Genomic DNA, 13,812 nt, shown 5'->3' on the forward strand with positions numbered 1-13,812 from the left:
CTCAACGCTGCCTCAACGGCTACTTCCTGTCGTCATCTCGGTCTTGGCCTGCAATCTGGCATGGTGGTTCTCACCTTCAGATCGGCTACACAGGGAGATGAAAACTCAATGCTGTTGGAATTGGATGCTCTTTCGGCCTCTCTCAAGCCTCTGTTCACTGTCGCAGCCAAGCCCACGTAGAATGCTCCAACAACTGATCAGTTGTGTCCATGCATCGCTATTCGATTACTGGTATCGCACCCCGCCAGGGACTCCTTGCTTGAAAACAAACGGCCCTAATCTGGACCCTGCGCCGACACCTGTCGCCTTGATCTCACACCGAGTACGTACCTGGAACTGTCCGTCCGTCTTCGGAATTCATCTCTCACATCGCTTCAGCATTTCGTCAACTGGCACTCATCGTTCACCCTGCCTAGACCACTGTCACCCGTTTGTTGTCGTTATTCCGTGAAAAGCACATGTCTCAGCCGCGTGATCTGCTCGATAAGCCGTCGAGAGTGCAAATGAGGATACCAAACGTTTCCCTAGAGGCAAGACAATGCGGCGAACACAAGACGATTCTAGAGGCGCGTACTGCGGCACCTCTATCCAAAGGGATCTCGACCAGGGTTGCTGGTAGTGTACCAGCTGCCGAGTCTCCGACGCTCCAACCTCCCTCCTCTGAGCATGGGAGAAGACGACGACAGGGGTGTCTTTCACGATGCAAGTGCGTCATGCTCCCCAGATCACGGTGGGGATCTTCAAGTCGATACTCACCAATGCCGAACGTCGAGAACGTCGCTTTCGACAGCACATGATATTCAACACCTCCTTCACCTGCTTACCGCCTCGCATCGCCTCAACTTTTTATCAGAAGCGTGATGTTGATCCGCTGTCATTGCATCATGGTTGGTCTCTGAGAAACAAATAAAGTCATCGGCATTTTCATATGACAACACTTTGAATGGGGGTCAAGGCTGTCTGACACACAAGAATGGCAAATTCCTTGGCCTGTCCGTTGTTTGGATGATAAGGCTAGTTGAGGAGACTATGCCTTCGTCTCATGCTCTCTGCCTTGTTGCTTTTTCTGCTTCCGGTTGCCAGCGTACGAGCGCACTGCGCACTGCGCAGTCTCTCTTGGCAGTGTATTACGCTTCACGAGTGTTTGCTCTCACCAAATTGAATGGGGGGAAGGACTTTGATGTTCCAGGGTGTTGAACCCCGCCAAAGCTCTCGGTGCTCATTCGCGGCAAAAGCCTCGTCTCCTGATTTACCTCATCTGCTTGAGCTTGCCGCCCCAATAAATCGAAATAAGGCTGTTCAGATCGTCAAAATATGCTTGGCATTGGCGAGCAAAGCGCACGCCGACCAGCCCAATTTCGGCGCAAGCGTCGAGGCTAATCAAACCGCCAAGAAGATATCCATCTACTTCACAATAAAATGTTGTCTATGAAAGACATATGTCGCAGTGTTGTAGGATCCATGGTGATATACAGTCAGTACAGACGTATTTGCTTCCCTCTGGGCCATCATCCTCATCAGCCAAGTATGGGATTAATACATGCATACCAGTACTGCCGGCGGTGCGTTGTCTGTGCCACTTCGCCGGTGGCATGCTTCCGGGACTCTGCAACGGCACCGGGGAAAAGCAATACCCATCTATTGGAACACGGCTGGCCCGCAGCGCTCTGTCTCATGGATGAGTTTTTTGATCGGTGCCGGTTTCACCAGCCTCTGTCATGAACGCACCTGTTGATCGTCATCAATGGTGTTTCGACCCAACGCAGTGGCCTATTAACAGCGCGTTAAGCCGGGTTACTATTAGGCCCGGCTTGAGAGAGAGCTGCACCGGGCATGCAGCCAGTACATAGTACCTTACATGGAAAGTGTCGAAGAAGCACTGCTGGTCGGGGCACCACAGGCTCGGCGCCCCAAGTTTAGTGGTTGAGCGGGAGGCACGTTGCGTACGCCAAGCATTTGTCACTGCAGCAAATGCACATCCCGTCGGCCGAACTCTGTTCTGGTTGACAGTTTGTTTCACCACCAGACTGGAAGGATTTGGGTCCTCAGGACCGGAAGACCTGAGAGAAGCAGCCGCCGCCATATGACGTCCAAACGAAGCTGAGAACGGAATTCGCGGCCGGCACTGATAATTTGCGTCAACGTCCGTTGCGTCCAAGCTTCGGAGAAAATTCGCAAAGACAGGTTCGGGCCATCTAGCTAGCTGCCTGTCACCGCCACTCTCTCTACTACGCATTATCTCTCTGTTGTGCTTCACGGGTCACCCGCGCCATATCCAGTGACATTTGCATGGGCCGGAATTGTCCAAAGCGGCAGTCGATGGGAGCTGAGGGTGTGCGGAAGTGGTTTTATGAGCAGCCCTGTTGGCTACAACTTGTTTCAGCACACATACGCGACCGCACTCCTCCCCCACGCTTGTTGAGACCGTAACACACCTTGGGGATAGACGGTGAATGGCTCGCTTGATGCACTACTGCAGGTGACTCAAAAGAGACACCCGACGCATAACGAAATGAGCTAGACATTGGCGCTGGCGGTGCTGCGCCGTACGGAGAGGAGTGGAGTGGGCTACGAAGGGGGAAGAGGACGGATCATGGATCTCGTCACTTGACCGTGCCAACCCGAGAGGGCTCGCGTTCTGATTCTCGCCGACGACCTTGGCGACCGAGATGCTCCGAAATGAGCCCCGGAACACTGTGTCAGTGACCGACAGCCGGCCCCAGAAATTAAATGTCCTTTTTGCAGGCTTTTTAGTCGCCGACGCTGGAGCCGCCGGTGGACACACGTCTTTATCAGGCAAGGCCGGGCAGGCGATATGAATAATATTCAACGGTCAGGGCGGAACCGAGAGGAAGGGGGCTCCCGCTCGTCGCGCCATCAAGGATCCCCCAGGCCAGATTCCAATTGTGTCCGTCCCGTCGCGTCAGTGTCGACGTACGGAGATACCAAGACAGCGGCGGTTCGCTCGAGCTTCGGTGTTCCTAGCGTAGTTGTTCGACCCTCATACGCGCTTCTAAGCTTAGCTACACTAGCAGACAAGCAAGCGACGCAGTCCAACTCGTTGATGGTCATTGACGGTGTCTCTGATAAATGCCGCTTGTCGTCCAACTTGACCCCCGACTTTGTGGTTGGGACTTGTTGAGATGGCGCCGCTGAAACTCAAACCTACCCAAGCTGTCAGCTCCAAGCGGATTGGATCTAGGTATGCATATTTTCGAAGCGCTTGTTGCATTGAAAGTGCAATCTGGAACAGCAAGTGACAGTCCTTGACCGATTGCTATGAAGACGCGTCCAGGTGGGCTTATCCATACCGTTCGTTGTACCCGCCCAAGACGCGTGTGACGCCTTCCTGTCGCTGCTACGCATGCCACACGACAACTGCCTTGGATGAGTCTAGGAGGTCGCAACAGACAAGGTCCACGCCTCATATTGTAGTGGACGGCAGAGGAGATCTGCCGGGACGTTGGGGGTATCGGGACCATCGATAAGGCGGACGGCTGGATGGCAGCGGGGTTCCCTGAGTTTAGCCTCAGTCTCATTCCACGGCACAATGAAAGTGTCCATCGCCTTTAGGAGTGGGGGGCGGGGTTCCTCATTGCTTGAGACTCCTGTTCTCTTCGTCTTTCGGTTGGAACAGAATGCTGGAATGGGTTGGGACGTGTGGTCAATGTCACTATGGATGGTGGGCAGTCTGGGCCCAAGCGAGATGCGTAAGGATTCGGGACTCAAAAAGCAGCCAAAACGACGTGTTCGTCCAATTGAAGAATCCCGGTTGCCATCAGCCATCATCACCAGCCTCTTTCTCATGTCTCCCGACATGCCGCTTCCCTCCGTCCGCTCGAGCCTCCCACGGCGACAACTCCGCACTCGACGACGGATTCCCGCCAAGCCAAGTGGCGGTGAGCTATAGACCCGCGATGCCCTGGAAGCGTCGGCCTGCATCTGATCCTCGCCGGCTGCCCTCCTTCGTTTCCCTCCAATCCCCCGTCTTCAGCCGCCCTTCACTCACTCGGGTCTTTGACGTCGGCGGGCCTGACAACTGTCGCTAGCGTTGCGGTGCCATCGACGTCGGTGTAAATGCTGTTGGTAAAAGGGGTTGGGAATCTCGCTTCAATGCTTGCTGCATCTTCCAACTGGATGTGCCAAACAAACGTACTCGATGTGCCCCCGGCCTGATCCTAAGGAGTCTCATGCGACCTCCTTCTCGTTTCGAAGAGCCATTTCATTACACTGCAGCTTTCCGCGATGCAGACCTCTGACCACACATCAGGGCGCTATTTCAGCTTTGTTGCACCGCAGACGGCGAGATGCGTTGAGATGCCCCCAAATATTACACGGGGGGCATTCCCACCGCACACCCCCAAAGCAATGGGCCAAGAGTCTGGGGTCGCGGGGTACAAATGGCTTACCGGCGAGCCCTATCACGATGCTCCTTTGTCCGATGCAATCACACCCACGAAACACTATTCGAGGTGGGAGGGAACAGGCCATTCCGACATCCCCGTACACACGGTGTCCGAAAATCCCTCACGGTTCTCATGCACCATGATGGTGATGGCGAAGATGACGGCGGTGGTGGTGGCCTTGCCCTTTTCCACAATTTGCGAATCATCCATTGCATGTACTCCCCCCAAGTACCTAATACATCTCGCCTTTTCCCTCGCGCGCATCTGCCGTAAGACCTCTGCGGCTCAACAGTTGGTAGGCGCATAGGCACAATGCCCGAGTTTTATGATGTCCCAACCCTTTCCTGTCTGGAGCCTCTTCTCCCGGACGCCCGCCACCAGAATTCGCTCATCTACACAGGGCTTTGCCATCTACAGTGGGGGTGGGTGATGAGTTTGGCTATGAGCCGACAGTAGCGGAGTTTTGCAGCTCAATGGCTTATCTCTGGTGGCAAAGAAAAAGACAGAGAGAGCCTGGTCCTGGTCCTGGCCCAGATCTTCCAGAACGATTCTCCAACCTTGCCTGAGTCGGAGATGTCCGCATATCTAGTGCGCCTGGTGTCCAAAGCCTAGCGACGATCAACCACCAGAAAAATACAATCCGATGGCGACCTTGGCGTCCGCCAGCACCACCATTCATCATGCAAAGCCAGCCCAGCTGAAAGGGCTATCGGGGCCAACTAAGGGAAGCTTGTCTCGATATGCTCGATATGCCCTGCGAGTGCCGCACCATTAAGTTTTCTTCTTATTTCTTGGCTTATTCGGGGATTCCCATTGACCCATAGGTCGCCAGTGGGCATCCTTGGTAGTCACTGCGCCAGAGATTGGTTAAAGTTTTTTTTTGTTCAAACCTTTAGCTGCCTCCAATATTTGTTGCGCGGGCAACACCGGAGTGCAGGATAGGCCAGATACGCGGAGATCAACAACTGCGCAAGTACGCAGACACCCAACTCCCGAAGTTTGGACACACCAAAGTAGGGAGAGAGATCGGAGAAGCGATGGGGTGGGCTGTGCGGGGACCGGGAGAGCACTCCGAGACCCGGAGCTGGATGGGTGCAGATCTCTTTGTGTTGATATTCATCCGGGTATAGCTTCCGGCGAGTTGTGCGTTGCCTTGGAGGTGTCTCAAGCTGTTGCATCTCGGCCGGTGGGGCCTATATGTAGCTGCGGCAACAGCTGTCGAGTTACCATGTCTGCCGTCGGTTTCAACATTAAGGTATGGGGATTGGGAGAGGCTTGGATTTGAGCCGGCATGGCGCGGGCTGTTTTGCACTTTCAAAGAGGTACCTGTCCGTGTTTCCTTGCCCCTTTATTACATCACGACGCGCGATGGTAAGGATATGAAAATGCATTCGAGCCCGGGCGATGGATGTTGCTGTTATCTTTCACCAGGCTTTGCTTACAAAAGGGATAGAGGGTGTCTCTTCTGGTGGACGACAGGCGTTCACAAATCGGCCATCATTACGGGGGGTGCTGCTGAAGACGGAGCCTTTGTACTCCTGCGATGCTGGTTTGATGACTAGACGAGTGTCTGCCTGCGTAGATGGTAACTGTGCACGACGACATGGCCAGTATTATACCTAGCTCTTCGGTATGGTTTTACATATATGAGGTGGATGTGTGTTCGATTGAGGTATGACGACCCTATGTAGCTGGCCTACATGCTGGATGTGTCGTCTTTTTGTTGGCATCTGCCGGGGACCTCTGTCTTGCCAAGATCATCAAGATTTTTTGGACTCGGAGCGAGGCGATATGCATGCATCGCCATCGCACAACCAAGCCAGAGTCAAGGTTGCAGAGATCGATGTGTGGGCATCGAGCAACTCGATATCAAGTTGTCGTGTCGGATGTGTCTTGAATTTTGTACATCCCGGATGGCATGCGTGAATCAGATAGATGGCTTGAGGAGCAGAAACGGAAAGGAGGAGATTCTATATGGCCCTAGCCCAGGCGGCTGCTCTTTTGGCCAAGTTTGATTCATTTGAACGAAGGAAATTGTTGTTGGTATGGAAGCAAACCAACAACAAACCTGTCAGCACGAGGCCTGATGCCGAACCAGTTCGTCGCCGTACTTACGGTTGTGGGAGGGGGAGAGTCCCCCTTTTTCCTTCCTTTCCCTCTCTAACATTCTGACATGCGGTGGCACAGGGAGCATGTTAAAGAGCAATCAATACCTGTCTCGGAGACACCTTTGCGAGCAAGCGCTTGCTCCAAAGCTCGAGGGCGTGCCTCCGTCGGGAGTCCTCTTCTGAAGCTGATCGGCCTTCCTGGACTGGCTTCCGTCCAAATTCAATGAACATCTAGGGGTATGGAGGGGTTTCTAAACACCATTCGTTTATAAGGATCGTCTTCTTGGGAGTACCTGTGTCCATCTGAGGAAAATATTATATTCTGGATAGTGATGCGTCCCCAGAGGCAGGACCAACAGACGCTCATGCCGCTCGTGTACGCAGAACGCCCCCGATCCCAGACTGCCGTTAAGTGGCATTTCTCAAGGCTCATAGCCGTCTGTTACAAGTTTCTCTGTCGAGGTATTTTGAGAGGGCCTTTTTTGGTCTCGGCCACCATCTCGGTGCGGTCGGCCGTAAAGGGGGGATGGAGGTTCAAATGTCCTTCCCTCTCACTCTTTAAGTTCTAAGCTGCTTTCTGGTTCCGTTAATGGTTGCTTCCCGTACGGCCTGGTTCGAAAGGTCGCTAGGCTGAAGGCAACCGGATCTCGGTACGATGGTTGAGTCTCTTCGTTCTTGGACCGTGGGGGTTGGTGGAGTGGCCGGTGTGCTAATAAGCTTCTCAAGCGAGCGGATTTCGGAACAAAGTACTCAGCACGTATTTGATCTCGATGTTGATGTTGTTTCTAGGAAATGTGTTTCTGTTTGAAGGGGGACGCACTCGGGAAACCAGGTGTCCCTGTGTCGCGGGGGGCAATTTGACGATCATGTGAATACGGGGGATCACCTCATGCTTTCAGAGTCGATAACTCTCAAGCTACCAGAGAGTTTTGAGGCCCATAATTATAAGCCCCGTTGTGCCTGCGGGAAGGCCATCAGCATGCTCACCCATCCAGCTATCACTGTGATCCCCATCCCCTCTTACGGACTCTGCCGAGTCGTTCCCATCACACTAACGGTTTTCGACTATGAGGGGACGGCCGGCATAGCAAAAAAGAACGCGAACGACTGGCACAATTTCCAACATACCTGCTTCTTCGAAGCCGCGCATATTGACCACGTCGTATCTGCGAATCTCTCCACAGCACGTCGCAACCTCGTGGACCCCAGGTCCCGGCCAAGCGAGTCCGGGCTCCGCACGCCGAGGTTCAGAAGCTGTTCTCGGAAACCCCGTGGTATTTGTGTGTTGAACCCAAGTATGAGGACTGGGCTCCCCTCTCTGGCATTCCCGAGCAGGACACTTCAGATACGGCTGGTATCAAGAGACGTGTAGCCCCGCTTAGTGACTCTGTTTACCACCCGAGTGAACCCTTGGGGCCGGCGAGGCATGGCAGTGAGGATTCGGAGCCGCTGTCAAGTCGCGAGTCATCGCCCGGGAACGGGATGGTCTTCATTATAATAATACGGATGGCAAATTCTCAAGATGTTCCCGTATCGCCATGTTAAAGTCGACAACGAGACGTTTGATGCCCGCGTTATTAGCCGCGCAGAACCCCCTGGAAGTCTTGCTCGTCTGCTTGAGTCCTCCATAGGGTGCCCATGAGCTTGTAAGGGCTGAATATACACTCTGGAATACCAATACAGTTGCCTATAGACCTTGGGATGTTCACGGCCCCTTGGTGAATCACGCTCGTATTCTCCTCGGAGGTTGTGTAGTAGGTGAGTCATCTGACAAGACATGGTGCCCAGATCGAAGTCACTGATCGAGCCTACTTCGAGCAAAGCCAGAAAACTACATTTAGATACAACTTTTCAACCCAGCGTGTTTTCCCCATGTGTTTGTAGCTTGGTGCGAATGCAAGTTTATCAGGGAACCCTCCTGCGTCATAGGGGGTTGTGCTCTTGATCTTCGGGCCATGAGTAAGGTTTCAGCGAGTCCGCCAGGCCCACAGGATCTGCCTGGCTTTCATACAACATCTCGTCAATAGAGGCAGTGGAGTGCTTGAGCTGCATCCAGCAAATATCAAACTGGCTTGTGAGGTCTTTGACAAGGGAGGCAGAGTTTCCGCATTGTAGTAGGCACTCACACACACATTTGGGGGTTTGTTCTTGCAGAGGCCACGAGACACAACAGCGCCGATGCACAAGAACCAACCAATCGAAGAAAAAGGTATGGATAGATAACAAGGGATGGATGGGTATGAAAGAAATTAGTGAAATTGACAAAAGGTGAAGGACCGACCGCGATTCGAACGCGGGGCCTAGAGATAAACTGCGTGTCACTGCAATCTCTCGCTCTACCACTGAGCTATCGATCCAACTCAGTTGATTGGTTGATGCGCTCCATTACTGGACTAACAAGGATTGCATGGTGGGTTGGTGATCTCCACTCGACACCTCACCCATGCAACAGCAACAGCAGCAGCGTATTAACGCCAAAAAGTTGCAGGCAGGAAATGATCCGTTCAAGAATTGTTAACCAAGTGCTTTATTCAGCACACAGCTTTGCACATGTGACAAAGCATCGCTGCAACCAGTGATGATTTGATGGGCGGGATTGGGGCCGGGAGTAGAGAAAATATGGTGTAGGTTATTAGAAGGGCCTTCGACACAGAGTAGACAAAGAAGCCACCAAGTGATATTTGTGTAAGAATCGTTTATAAACATCATTTTGAACCGGAATCAAACTACACATTGTGCAACTTTTTTCTTGTTTGAAGGAAAACCGATTCTGGATGCACAGGGAGGAAAGGCAGCCAAGACATTCTCGATGGTCAACCGGTCCATTGTTGCCCCCGGCTCGACGCCGTCCGTGGGTCCCTTCATTGATATCGTTTGCAGAGCTGTCTGATATACGGAAACGCCAGAAAGTTCCAAAGGTCGCCCAACACTTGAGGTCATAAGATCTATGTGGTCTTTCCTGGGGGCAGGTCCTAACAGGGTGTGTACGCCAAGCCCTCAGCAACTAGACATCTGCCTTGAGCACAACCAGAATAAATACTTTCCCCAAGCCTCATAGTACACTTCATTCGTTGTCTTGGGTTCCAAAGTCCCATAGCTTTCATCTTACTCTCTCTAACCGTCGCCGCCACTACTAACGATACTATGATCTTGATATGCAGAAAGACCGGAATAGAGATTCTACCATATATATTCTTCGGCTACCTGGTATTACAACAAAAAGACTTCATATTATAGAGTCAGATGCGTTGAGAAAGACGTATTGATATACTAGTAGCTGAATTGAGAGCCATATCAACAACTTTCATGGCAGGGTTTGGGCCGTCTCGGTGGAAGATCATCAGAGCTGATAGTATTGAGACCCAGCCCAACCATCGACTCCATTATATATCAGTTACTCATTGCCACTAGAGTATTGAACCAAGTGTCGTTTTTTGTATCGCCTAGAGGATACGAAAATGACCTAGTGGGAGTGTATGGCATGGCAACAATACAGCAGGGTATGAAGCGACGAGCCCGTGTAAAAGCACGCCGCCTACGAGTGCATCACAGAATCCGATATCGACGATGAGCTGAGCTCGGACACAGAGCATATTTCAACAGAATTGCTCAGACAGGACCCTGGACGAGGCATGGCCCTGTCCCAATCAAGACATGCTTCGGATGAGCCAACCTCGGATGTGATTCTGTCATCTATTTCAGGAAGACGTCCCGAAGCTCAGCTGCGAACGAGAATCTCGGGTGCCAAGCGTCCAGGCGGCGTCAGAGGGAGCTCGGGAGTACGACGCCAACCTCCTCTCGTCACACATGCATGGCTTCACCGTGCTGGTTGCAAGTCTAGACTTTGAGAAGCTGTCGCCGATTTCAAGGATTAAACAGCAGGCGACGATTATGGCGGTCCCGTCGTTCTTGCTGGCCTCCTCCTTAAAGGCCAAGTTGCGTTGCACCGAAATATGCCTGGACGACGGCCGACTTCGAGCTTGACCACCGGCCCGTCCCCGGAGACGATGACACTAAGATGTTTAAGCGGAAAGGACTTTGCAGTAACCCCCCTCTCTAAGACGGCCGGCTTGCAGTCCCAACAGATATGGCGCCTCAACGTCAGCCGCCACGGAGAGCGCAGCATATCAAGCTTTCCCGCTACCGGATGTTCTCGACACCATTTGGGGAAACTCATCTTAGTCGACCCTAACCATGGCGGTGAGGCTCCGTCAGTTGAGGAGGCCAAGAGTCGTGGAACTTCATCCAATAATCTCTACCATGTACCTTATGAGAGGATTCTGAAGCCACACTGCCAAAAGAAAGAAAAAGAAAAGAAAAGGAAAGGAAAGGAGGCTTCTCAGGCGTACGGAACGACCCCCCTTCGCCGTCGAACGGGATGCCAGCTATATCAAAAGCCCAAAAGCAGTCCATTATGACCGCCACGGAGGTCCCGAACCATATCAAGACACTCATCCTTCATATAAAACCGCGTGTGCTATAACCTTTGACCCCCTCAACCACCCTCCACCCGCCCTGCCAAGTCACAGCCGGGGGTTCTCCCCTCTCTCTTGGCTGACTATACCAAGGAGGCAGACATGACCATTTATGTAGCGATGGCACTGGGCGGACGAAGTCAAATGTCAATCGTGAAAAAGCAGGATAAAAAGATAATGGCCCCCAAAAATCCGATCACATACCTAGAGTATGGAACGAGTAAGATGCTAAAAAGCGACAGACGAACTCCCCCAGGACAAAACTGCAGTTTTGGGATCCCTGAATCCTTGAACCGGACCAGTCGAGGAACAGCAAGTCGTGAAGCAGAGCGGGCGTCCAGGAACCGCCAGGATCTCCTGCGGACTGCCACGTCCTCTCCCACCATTTCATGTTTCACAGCCAGTATTCATAATTGCTGGGCAAAGCGGACGATGAGTCAACATCGCCCGTCTTTGCTATGTACGCGGGCATACCTGCCTAGCGAGGACTCCCTGGGCTGATTTGATGCAAGGAAGACCGCAGACGGTGAGCTGGCGAAAGTGGGGTCACGATGCAGGTCTGGAATGCGGGTTGGGTGGTTGGGTAGGGAAGTCGGTGAAGGGAATCGCTTTGGATTCCCTTGGCGTGGATTGGCCGGTGCCCCTTGGGTAAAAAGTGAAGATCAATCCATGCCCAAGTCGACTGGATGGCCGGTCCGCCGGTCCTGCTTAGTGCGGAACCAGATGCTACTGATCGTGAAGTCTTGCACGTTCTGCACACAATCGTGCAAGGACACAACAAATGTATGACATCCAGACTGTATGCCCAACAGAGCAAGGGAAGGGGTATTCCATGGTTTCTAGACATGCATTTGTGACATCAATTTTGCAGTCTAACTTGAAAGGTCACCAGCAGGGTCAAGTATAGGAACGACGCGAGTACTAAACTGGAAGGCGACCGACAAATGACGACCACGTCGCAAGCAAGTAAAAGTCCTTTTTTTTTTATTTTATTTTTTTACAAATATGCCGAGAAAGGGTTTGAGGGGCCTGTGCTGTGTTGAACCGACAAAGTCGTCAGGTTCGCTTCAGTTTCGAGGGGCGAGATGACACGAGCGAAGCTCGCGATTGCCGACGGACGGCGCTGCAGAATTTGTTCTAGGTGGACTCTAGAAAGACCACACCTGGCGGATCCATTCCATTCTCTTCCTGACAGGTTGTGTGGGAATGAGTGTCACCGGAATGCGGAAAAAGGACCGACAGACTGCCGCGTTTCCGGATACAAAGATATGCCCGGCGACGGTTCGGGCCATAACTCGGGATTGACGCCCGGAGGCGTCGGTCGCGAAAAGCGGGCCATTCGGTACAACGAGTCAGACGCCGGCGAGGCAATGATGCTGACCTGGTGGGAGAGGATTTTCACCGTTTGCCACAATGTTGTGTGGCCTCCGCCGTTGAATTTCGAATGCGTTACCTAGAGGTGGTTGATGGATGGCATAGGACAGAACCCTGGAGGAATCGACCCTTTCTGATCAACCAGCACCACAAGTTTGTGGGCGAAAACAACAACGAGTGGTTTGAAATAAGACGACGACGTCACGCGACCTCAAATCCTACGCTAGAGTCAGGTCCGCTGCTTGTAAACGGAGTCCTATTTTCTTCATGAAGCATCGCTATGTTGTGGAACGATCTGACTAGCACTTAGGCCACGGGGACGACCGAGATAGCTTGTTGAATAGGTGGGCATGAAGATAGTGGACCTTGTTATTTGAAGAAGGCCCGATCGATTGAGCGAGGGAAAATGTCCCGAGAATCACATCGATTGGTCCATCAAATGGTATGGTCCTGGAACCTGACCGAGAACAAGCTCCAACTTCCAAGGGACGCACACCGCCCCAAACGTCTCAAGAACAAGCAGGGAGGTGTGGCTGGCAACTGACAGCGACAACGCCCATTCCGTTTTCTTCCCTCACGGCACCAATGCTGTAGCGTGGACGGCGATGGAAGCGGTTGGTGTGGGACGATTCAGGCACCCGGAAAGCTGACCGACGTGGCGGTTGGGTGTCACCGGTTTTGTCGCCGGGGATTGAGAGCTGCGGCCGTCGTCCGTCATAGCGGTACTTCGGGGGTTGCGGGCACTGCTTGTTTGTATTGTATTCTTCTGATCTTGATCTTCTGGAACGAGGCGTGAAGGTAGCAAGCCTGTCACTGTTGCGAGGATCCGTCGATGGGCTATCCACTGTGGACACTAACGAAGAAAAAAGATGAGAGACGAAAGAAATGCTGTTCCCGTCCCTGTTCCCGCTCCCGTCCGCCTCGTCGCAAGTTTCGAGCGAGCGTCCCAGCACCATGCGCACAATAATAGGGCCGCGAGAATCCCAAACTGGATTTACCGTGGACCCACGACCCTTCCGCGGCCTGTGGGGGCCATTGTTCAGGAGAACTGACTGGATGCTGCAAGCTGAGGCACTGGATCCCCCTGCGGTACTTGCATGGTGATGGAGTGTTTCTATTGCTGTTGGCGTCTCTGGGTGGCCATTGCAACTGCGATGCCAGCTCAGCACTGCCAGGTCGGTCTCCTTGCCGCGAGTTGCAACTCGTTTCGGCCGCCCTGGCCAAGCCTGGACTCGGGACTTGGGCAATGCCCTTGGACGAGGAAAAGGCCGGCGACCATACCTCGGGCCTTGACAGAGCTGCGTGCGTGGCTCTCGTCCCTTTGTTGCGGCCAGGCAGGCCGGGCAGACGGAGGCTAGAGGCAGGCGTCGATGGTATGGGGTTAGTGAGTTTCTGGCTCCCTGATAATTGTCTAGCCAGGACCGCGTTGGGATTAGCTTTGGAGTGGGT

Source organism: Colletotrichum jinshuiense, chromosome 8 (assembly GCF_051148585.1).
Source record: "Colletotrichum jinshuiense chromosome 8, complete sequence".
NCBI classification, from domain to species: domain Eukaryota; kingdom Fungi; phylum Ascomycota; class Sordariomycetes; order Glomerellales; family Glomerellaceae; genus Colletotrichum; species Colletotrichum jinshuiense.